This window comes from Scophthalmus maximus, chromosome 18 (genome assembly GCF_022379125.1).
Source record: "Scophthalmus maximus strain ysfricsl-2021 chromosome 18, ASM2237912v1, whole genome shotgun sequence".
Taxonomy (NCBI): Eukaryota; Metazoa; Chordata; class Actinopteri; order Pleuronectiformes; family Scophthalmidae; genus Scophthalmus; species Scophthalmus maximus.
The window spans coordinates 8,459,461-8,470,000 of NC_061532.1; the positions used below are offsets into that span (position 1 = coordinate 8,459,461).

The window sequence follows — 10,540 nt, forward strand, 5'->3', positions numbered from 1 at the left end:
ATTATTTTGATCAGGATGATGTGACAGGCTTCTTTCACCGCCGGTCCTTGCAACCAGAGGCACATCCTGTCACGACAGGGGATGTCAGAATCTATCGCCATGGAAACAGTGCTTCAAAGTTCGGAGTGTCGACCCTCCATTGTGACTGCATCCAATCAGGTTTTAGGAAAAGCTTTCAGTGGCAGCATTGCTGGGTACATTTGTGTGGACGTGATTCTGTGCATGAATCTTAGTGTCTCTGTGTGTGTGTGTGTGTGTGTGTGTGTGTGTGTGTGTGTGTGTGTGTGTGTGTGTGTGTGTGATTGTGTGTGTGTGTGTGTGTGTGTGTGTGTGTGTGTGTGTGTGTGTGTGTGTGTGTGTGTGTGTGTGTGTGTGTGTGTGTGTGTGTGTGATTGTGTGTGTGTGTGTGTGTGTGTGTGTGTGTGTGGTGGATATATGAGGAACTGGAGCCAAGTGGGAGGAAGGTGAGTCATCGCACCACCCCAGGGGTCTGAGATCCAGCCTAGCTCCGTGGTCTTGTATCCACCTCCTCATCTTCTGTCGTTAAAACTGGAGCTCTGCAGCATCGAGGTCCTCTTGTCCAAAGTGAGGAGGCTTACCTCGCCTCCCCTCTCCCCCATCTCCTCCACCAACACACACCCACACACACACACACACACACACACACACGGATGGAAGGGGTTGGGGCGCAGGCACCCCAGTCCCAGTTTCTTTAATGCTTGACACTCGCCTTCAAAGTCCTGCTCATCAAAGCTCCGAACTTGGGAATCGGGCCCAGCAGCAGCAGCTCGGCGTCCTGCCCTGTGCACACAACAATAGAGAGAGAGAGACCGGATAGAGCCGTCTCCCCTTCAGCTTCCTCTGGCTGCACAAAGATAACTTCCTTACAAGGGCCACCACAGGACAAGGTCCATATCTCTTGTGCAAAACTGCCACAAAAAAATGTCATGAATATAGAAAATGAGAATAAGATGCAGGGCTGATTTTTTTTTAAAAGATAGAGTAGTAGATTTAGTGTCACAAATTGAATGGTAAGTGTGTGTGCTTTAAAGAAGTTTTTACCTCCATACTGTTAAAAAAACAAATCATATTTTCATATGTATTCTGACTGGAAACCTTTCCAACTTTCAAAATGCTATATATACATTTTATGTTCACATATAACTCTTTGAATGCTTTCCCCCCACAGTTGTTTCCTACAGAGAAGCTGGGGTCACGAGATGTCTGGGAGAGATGGATATGAGCGACCATCGGCAAATCATCTGGGCCTCAGAATTCTCATACGCAAACATGCGATGGAGGGAAATATAAAGACTGTCAAGATGAAGTAGGTATCACGTTAAAAAGTACACACGTGGCAAAAACCTGCACTTATTCCGAACATACAAGACCGACAACATGGAAGGGAACTGTTCCGCTGTGTAGTATTTAGGGTGATCTATCATTAGAAATAGAATATGATATTCACGATTAAGTTTTCATTGGTGTGTAACCACCTGTTACTAACTGGTTTTCGTTAACTGAGAATAAGCCCTTCATGTCTACATCTGGAGGGGGTCCTCTTTCACATACATCCATGTTACCTCGCCACGTTGCCCAGAATGGACAGAAACCAAACACCCGCTCCAGAGAGCACATCCCCTCACGTTACCTGACGACCACTGTAGGTCCGTTTACACGGGACAATGAGGCGAGGGGGGTTGAGCCTGAGGCAATATACAACTTCGCCGCTAGATGCCACTAAATTCTACACTCTGACCCTTTAGGGACTAGAGAGTGGTAGAAGTTGTGAGGAACAGAGGAAGTACAGCTCATTTTAGCCACAGCCCAATTCAGAGAATATGCATGACGTTTTTCAGATGCTGGAAAGACGTAATGATTTTCCATCAAAGCCACAGAGAATCTGATACATATTCAAATAAAAAACAAAACTATTAACTCTCTAGAAACAAGGTGGAATGCAGTTGCCTTGCAGAGTTGTAATGTGTCATTGGCACAACTATCTCTCGGTCCGTCTAGATATAGACCTGAACACTCACTGGACGCGATAAAAAGCTACAAGTGGTTCACTTAACCCTCGAGACTACACGAGATCCTCTGAAGGTAAGGTTCTGCCAAAATCGGCCAAATCTCAGTTCCTACTTCTCCATAATTCCATGCTCTGCACCATCACGCAGTGACTCCTGCAGCTTGAGCTAATTGGAGCTAACATTGTAGTAGTTGGTGAAAAAAGTGCAGTGGGTCCATGGGATGATTAAACAGCCGTGGTTGCAAGAACATGAACCTGTCAAAGGACATTTTGAACCCAAAATACATAGGCCTGAGTTGGAAGTTGTCGACATTTTGGTATCCGAGTCAAATTGAAGCGTTTGTGGTTTTTGTATTGAAATTAGGATTTTCAACATGATAATAATTTATGTTTCAGGTGTTCACCTCCAGAGTGTCCTGCCTGATCCCAGCAGTTGAACCTCGTGTGATGTGAAGACTCCCGAATAAGGTAAAAATATAACATCTCACTAAACGTCCTCTGACGGCTGGATTAAAAAAGGAATTGGGACCTATTAACAGGAATCCAAGAAAATGTCGGATGTTTACATTTACATTTCCTTGTACTGCTCTGGAGGCAATTTTTTTTTCATTTTATAAAAAAAGTACATTTTAAAAGTCCAAGATCAGCACTCAAAACCAGCTTCTGTAAGGACCAATATCTGGAGCTGGTGTATGATCATTGCCAACTGATTCATGCGTGCATACCTCTCAAATTACCACCTAGCTGCCTCGTAGAGCAGTTTCCAGCCAGTTAAGTTGGAAGAGCAGCTCAGTGAAACACCATGTTCAGAGGCTTGTCGTCCTGCACACGGATCCAACCGTGATTCGGACGTAGACGGCTCAGGTGTAACAGGGCCACGAGCTGGGGTGTCAGATAAGGAAGAAAACCCGAGCTGCCATCCGGCCCTAAATGTCACATCTGCCTCATCGGGAATTAACATGAGTGAAAGCCTGCGGCATGTTGACACGGTTACCTTTAGCCCGTACACATCTGCACACATGCTCTTCTTGTATGTGCATCTGGGAGATAAAACCTCTCCGGCGGTAATCCTGCTGCCTGTCAGTCTCTTTATAATGAAGCCATTCGCTCTTCCACTGTGACTGTCTGGAACACATGCACATGTGCACACACACACACACACACACACACACACACACACACACACACACACACACACACACACGCACACAAACACACGCAACCTTTATTATCTTCCAATATCTGGGCCACCTGGGGACAACCCCATTGTCTGCTGAAGCCACGCACACACATAAGCGCTCTGTCTGTACAAGGGACCCAGATAACTGTCTGACCATACGTGGGGCAGATGATCCAGAGCAGTGTCGACACGGTGGCCTCACCTGACCGTCTGGAGCCGTGTTGCTCTCTGCAAGGTCAGAACGCACTTGAGGGCCATGCACGGCAGGAAACACTGCGAGCGCAGCGCTGGCCTGTACTAGATATTTGAAGATCAGGCAGACGGAGGGAACTGTACAGATAGAAACACTCAAGCAGAGACACACACACACACACACACACACACACACACACACACACACACACACAGAGGTCTTTCACACTCTTTTGACCTTTGTCCACCTGGCTGAGCAATAGACAGATGTGCAGAAAGCAATGGGGGCAACCTTTTCGCAGAAGGGGATGTTCAGATGAGAGGCTCTATCCAAACAGCACGGGTGAATGATTTTCCTCAGCATGTGCTCGGAGCGCATTTGTGTGCCGTGGTTGTTTGTCAGTTGCTGTGTAAATAACAGGAAGTAGTGTCTCGTAAAAACAAAAAAATCGGACTAATTAATTGAATTTATCGACGGAGGAGGGACAATCTGTTGGATGTTTGACCCTTGATATGGATTGCGTTGTTGTTGTTGCAGCCTGGACTCCATGTGTTCCCGTCTCGAGATAATTCACAGGTCATGGTCACTTGCTTCCGTCTGCATGTGTTGTGTAAACCTGGAGAAGCATTCATGGGAACATGTCCCTTTAGGTCACTGTAGGAATCTTACGCAAGGGGCCGCGGGTTCATGTGGGGCCCCCAGCTGGCACTCACACAGTGAGAGCTGCGGCCGAGGTCGAAGACGTTGAAAGTGAGACAACCCTTGTACATTGTTACGGTTTAGATCAATATGCAATTAAAAGTGGCAGAGGTTGACAAGCTCTGTTGGTTTTTCTTTTCGAGTCTGCTGCTGCTGCTGGCCTTACTGCACATGCGACACCCGCCGTCCAGGTGTCCGGTCATTTGTCAGGATGCACACAACCAACCCTCTTGAGAAACACGGGATGAGCCTGATAGCCAGCATATACACTGACACATTAACTTCTTGCCCATATGTTTAAGACACATGTACAATGTTTGACAGTGGACTGGATGGACCTCTAGTATGAGGTCCATGTGGAAGTCCCCTCCAGTGAGAATGTGCACGCTAACAACACTGTTAGTTCAAGAACAGCTGCCACTTTCACCAGAGAAAAGTGAGTACAAATCGAATCCAGCGGAACGAGTGCTGCTTGGTCTCTGCAGTGAACAAATCTGTGCGTTTGTCCGCTGTGGTCCAAATATAGGTCGTATTCGGAGATGTTATCAATGCGTTGCAAATTCAGACATTGGGCCATATGCTGAACTATCAGTTTGGGAGAAAAAAAATGATCGGTATTTGGTCATCAGCTATCTTTGACAGTGGGCAAGTTTGCATGCACCGCACCACAACAGTACGGCCATTGACGGCCACTGGATTTATTTGTCATACTCATGAAACACCCGTCAGTCCTCCACAACAGAAGAGGCTCCAACATTCATCCCCGTGCTGTTCCCTTTCAGTCACATGGCCATCGGCCGTGAATGACCTTGCCGTGGTCACGTTTCTCCCAATGTGCAAGTATTCCCAACCTTACGTGCGGAGCGAATGGCTTTATTATAGGAATTCACATGCTGTCGGATACTGTCAGTAGTACCCTGTTGGGCACGTGCCGACCTGTGTCTGTGCTCGGCTCCGCCTAGTTACACTGTCATTAAAAGTCCAATCCATAAGCTTGTTTAAAATTATTTGTATTTTTTTTTTTTTAGCTATTTCTGGTTTTAATCTTTCCTCTGGCTTCTGTGCTTCTTATGGCAAAGAGGGTGCTAGTGCGGAAGCCTGACATTTCCCATTAAACCAAAAAAAAGAAAAGCTGCGAAAGGACGTAGGCAGCATTTACAACTGAATTCATTTGCAATGGTTATGAAACAACCACCAGTCCTCCATTACAGAGGCGTCTAAAACAGTCATTCCCGGTTATCGCCACGGCCCTCAGGTGAGCAACCGCAGCGCAGTAATACCAAGAGCTTGTCCTGAGGTGTCGAAGGTGTGCGCTCGTCGGAGGTTGACAATGTTTCACCTTTTGCGCGAAAAACAATCAGGAGAAAAAGAGAAGTGGCAGAAACTGGAATGGGTCAAATGAAAGAACATTTCAACAGTCAAATGTGGGACAACCATGTTGCAGGTGTTGGACAGACCAGCTGTGACCACGCTCCGATGCATACAGTGCTCGAATTGAATTTTACTCTAAATGAGACCACAATTATTGACATAGCAAACATCATGCTGCACTGAAGAGGTCTTGAGACCAGCAACTGAGGGAACATTACACAAGCCCGCTGATCGGTCTGGTTTCCAGGCCAGCTTTTCTTGCCCACGATTTGCCGCTGCATGGTGCCGGCACAGCCCCTCAGCTTCTCAGGTGCCTGATGCGAGCGCCATCAACACTAATGGGACGCGCGTAGACTTGACAACCTGAGGTACCACTCTAACTATTATACAGACCCTACGTCCCTAGAGGCAAATGTGTCCAAGCTAAGCCATAACAGCACCCGACACAGTTCTTCAACCCCTTAAACAAAGTATTAATGTAGTAACTAGTTGAAAGATAGTTGTGTAGACTTAATCCAAAGATGGGAGCCGAGTCCCCGGCATGTGATGTTTTGAACAGTTTTTTAACTTCATGTTGTGATGAAAACAGAAGAGCGATGAACAGATTCTCATTTGCAGCTCAGAGGGGGTATTAACTCCTGGAAAGCAAGTAGGTGGTATTCCCACTCCTGAACGGATCCACGCGTCACCGGTGCGGAGACATGCGTCATGCAAGAGCCGCGGCTCTGAGGTGGAGGAGGATGGGAGATAAGAGAAGTCGGGGGGAGCCTTATGTCAGGCTGCACTTTGATCTCGACGAGCATCTCGTGGTATTCATCTGACAGACTGAATAGTTCACAGTGTGCATTTGGTTTGATATTTCTGACAGAATGTTCAGAGGAGGGGATGATGCCACTTGAATCACAATAGGAAGATATCCAAACTACCTGGTGCTCGACTCACACGCTCAGTCTATGACAAACCTTCTCCCTCACTCGGGATCAGCATGGAAAGTGAGTGTGAGTCTTAACTGTACGTAATTTGACCAAAGCTTTGTTATTGCGAGCAGCACCCGGTGACATCTGCAACGTCCAGATCGCCGGATAAATTGATCTCATAGCAACCACGTTGCTGTGGCAACCAGGATACAGATGCAATGTTGAGGTGATATGCAGAGTGACTGTCTGCCAGACTGGCACTTTTCCATTAGAAAAAAACAAAAACATAACTGAATGATTCATCTAGTTTCCATCCCTAAATTATTGTCTGCATCATTGTCCTCCTACCATTTCCTGCCTATTCTTCTCACTCTAATTCATTTTTAGCATTTCTCCAAGCAGCCTCCTCTCACCACAATGTGTGTACCCATTCAGTATGGATCAGTGATGTTTATAAAAGTTGGCTACACACTATTTTCAGTTATTTTAAAAATATATTTTATTAATATAAAACAATTTGGTAAAAAAGCTAAACAGTTTCAGCCATTTCAGGGGTAGTAATTCATATCTGAGTTGATTGATTGCACATTGAAAATAGAATGTCGACTGCTTGTTTCTGTTAGCAAAAACGGCTGGAAATTCATTATGTGGTTGGTTGGATGTAGATACAACCCACTCATTCAAGACATATTATTCTTATTATTCATTGTTAGATGAACATAATCCTCTTGGTAGCTCAGTCACATAATTTTATCAGATTGTCCATTTCATCTCAGTAGATAAACATGAAATTTGTGTAAATATTATTCTGTTCAGCTTCAGCTGTGCATTTCTTGTTATATTCCTTCAGCAGCAGCTAGAGGGGGGAGGTCTGTTTAGTTAATAATATGGTGTGGAAATACTGGGAAAGAAAAAAGACAATATATCAAAAAATAAGTTTTTAATGCTTGGCTATGTTGTTAAGGTTATTGTATGGATGAAAAGAAAAATCCATGTACAATGGAAATATACTTCCAACCATGATGCAAGTAGGTTAAACTTCAATCAAGCTTCATGTTTTCACTGAAGAGACGAGAACATTGTGGAGACTCAAATCAATACATGAAACACTTGTCTTCCACATGGCGTACCATTTCTTTGACCCTTGACTGGCGCTCTTTTGATTAAGTTATCTCATTGTGCGTTCAATAGCAGAAGCACTAACATTAGAAGATGGACATGAACAACCCATATTCTGGGACTTTGGTTAAAGTGAAGCTGCATCAGCATGTAAACTGCTGACACCCGTCTGGGGAAATGGGACTTTGGAAGAAACTCCATTGATAAGTTTAACTAGGACTCTGTTCTGTTTAAGGTTAACTCTGCTATATTGACGGAATTATCAAATGCTAACGTTAGCAATGTTGACCTCCGGCTGGGGGTCGTCATGTTAGTTCAGGATTGCCATCCAGCTCCTTAAGTGAAGCTGTATCAAACCAGCCTCAACACCCCATCTCCAACCAACCGCAAGGAGACTTCCCCGCCACTGCCTCGGAGGTTTGACTCCACTTTGCCTGGCAACAGTCCTTCAAAGAATCCTCCCTCATACAGGGGACTCCCTCATAATGTGGCCCCTGATTCTAAGATCGAGAGCTGTATTATAGCATCCGCTTCATGAAGGCCCACCGGGCCATTCTCAAGACATAAAAAAAGCAAGGAAACGTGTTTACTCGTCACATGTAATCCTACCTGCTCACCAAATTTACAATTAAATGTGTTCGGGGTACAGGACAGAGAAGAAATACCATTTGCCCTATTACAAGTCAGTGTACTGTATCAGAATGATTTGAAATAGTTTGAAAGTGTGCTACGAACAAGTGTGACCTGCCGTCAATAAATACAGCAGTGAACATTGGTAGTAAAATGTTATTCTGCCATTGTTGTTCTTTGAGTACTATTTGTGTATTTGTGAGAATGAGCTCTGCTCGGAGCGGGGGACTGCACAAAGGAGAATGTGACCAGCTGAAGTCATCTTGTTGCAGAACGCAGAAAAAAATAGAAAAAGAAAGAACAGTTCAGACCACAGTTCAGAAAAGTTTGTCTTTTGAGCTTTGGTCTCAGGAGAATTACTTTTACCTTTGTTCACCTTATTATTTGAAACTTGGCCACAATTAAAATGAATATCTGACTTTGTAACAGAAAATGAGGGAATGTATTTTAGGTCCCCTTTAAACTTATATGAACTCATCAGAGTCACCGATACTGTCATCTCTGCGTTTCCCTCCTGGAGATGATGATGGGTCTTAATATTATTGCTTATGTGGTGTGCATTGTTTATGAAACTCACTCCAATTCCCCTAAGACGTAATGTCTTGTCTATTATATTTATTATTAGTATATGTTGTTTCCACAAGATATACTGTCCGTACGTTTCATCTTATGATAGTCCACCCTCAGGAACAAAACCTCCCTGGTCCAGAACACTCATACTTGATTTTATTAAAATCCTGTCGTGTTCAGTTGTATTGAAGCGGCTCCATGTCGTCCAATGTCATCTAACAACTGTCAGCACTTGTATACAAATTATTTCTACTTCCAGAATAAGCCCTCTCTGATAAACAGTAAAGTGTGTCATAGAGCCTCTCCACATGGACACAAACATACCCATGGCTAAAAAACCTTGTGTTTCTACATCATATGACTTCAAAAGCTTGCGGCTAAACTGAAAGTCATGGGATTGGCCAGATGAAGAGATTTCATTTTGACTAACAGTGCTGGTTCTCGCTTGTATGGTGCCCTGGGTGACTTGTAATAGAGTATCCGTGTGGAATTATATAAATCATCGTCTAAGAGTCCGGACTTAACTGATTCACCTTGGTGGTGTGCAGATGGGTTTAATATCATCAATAACATTTCTGTGAAAGTACACCTGGGTGACAAATCAAAGGAAAAGTCAGAATCAATATGTGGGGAAACATGGCGAATGTGGATGCCTCCACACGGGGCATGTGGATTCATTGAAGGGTTTGATGAGTGGGAAAATGATGTAAATGATTTGCTATTTGGCTCCGCAGGCACCAGATCTCAATCACTTTCAGCAAAACACCAAATGTGTGAATACTGTACAAAGTTAGAGGGGTACTATTCGCTGCCCAAACCTCAGGCCAGCGGGGACTTTTGGTACTTCTCAGTGGAAGGCCGTGGTGGCGTTATTCAACCAATAAGCTGGGTGCCAAAGGAGAAGAAGGAGATGTTCCCAGGCCCTAGGCTCCCTGCATAGCTCACAAACCAGAATCAGGTGCTGTGTCTCAATTTGTGCACTTCTGTGCTCACGCTTGTTGCTTTCAGTGCGTAAGAGCATTCACACTGACCGATACCCAAAGGGTGCACTTATAACATGACAGAAGAGTTGAGTGTGACATGCTGGACACGCACACTATAAAAAACGCTAGTAATGAAAAACCAAAACAATGAGCTGAAAGATACTAAAATGCACAATGCAACTGAGGGGAAATGTGGTGAGCTTGAATCCTTGAGTTCAAATGAGCATGTGTACACAATTGTCATGTTATCCATAGATGATTTGAAAGTTATTCATCAGTGTTGCTTTAAGTAGACGCAACGTGTTCTTTTTTATAAAAACTGCTACTGTGCAATATCAAATCGGAAAAGAAAAAAGGACTTCCCTTTAGCTACATCTAGCCTCAGGCGTGTTGTTGTAATTGATATTTTACCCCCAGATAGCCCCTCCTTGGAATTTCCCTGCCTGAAACCAGAGGGATTATGAGCCGAGGTAGTTTTTGAGATGTATCCAACAGTTAATAACTCAAATTACATTGCATAATGCAGTGCATGCCTCGATGCTGTTCTTGATACTTATGCTTGGAGCCTGTATGCCTGGGAGATAAATACACAAATCAATTCACTGAATTGCTAAAAACCTCACCGTAGTCCTGGAGATGTCTGCATGTAGCATGTGTGTTATCCTTTTCACTTCCACCATCGGACCTCCAATGCTATGATAACATTCATTTTAGATTCATATCTGTGAGAAAACGATGTCCCCCATAGAAAGCTGGGATCAAAATTGTCCTATTAAAAGTATGCTTCATATTTGAAAGCTGATTCATATTTTTACAATGACAAAATAAAAGCTGAATTAAAAACGTGAA

At 44.2% G+C, this 10,540-nt stretch overlaps 1 long non-coding RNA gene across 1 annotated transcript in view; it reads left to right on the forward strand.

Annotated features, from left to right (window-relative positions):
• The first annotated feature begins 403 nt into the window (after nt 1-403).
• Nucleotides 404-10,540, forward strand: part of LOC118290078 — a 19,450-nt gene continuing 9,313 nt past the window's right edge. The window contains exons 1-2 of the long non-coding RNA XR_004786336.2: nt 404-1,327; nt 2,426-2,497. This is a non-coding gene — a long non-coding RNA (uncharacterized LOC118290078). The remainder of the gene's footprint in view (nt 1,328-2,425; nt 2,498-10,540) is intronic.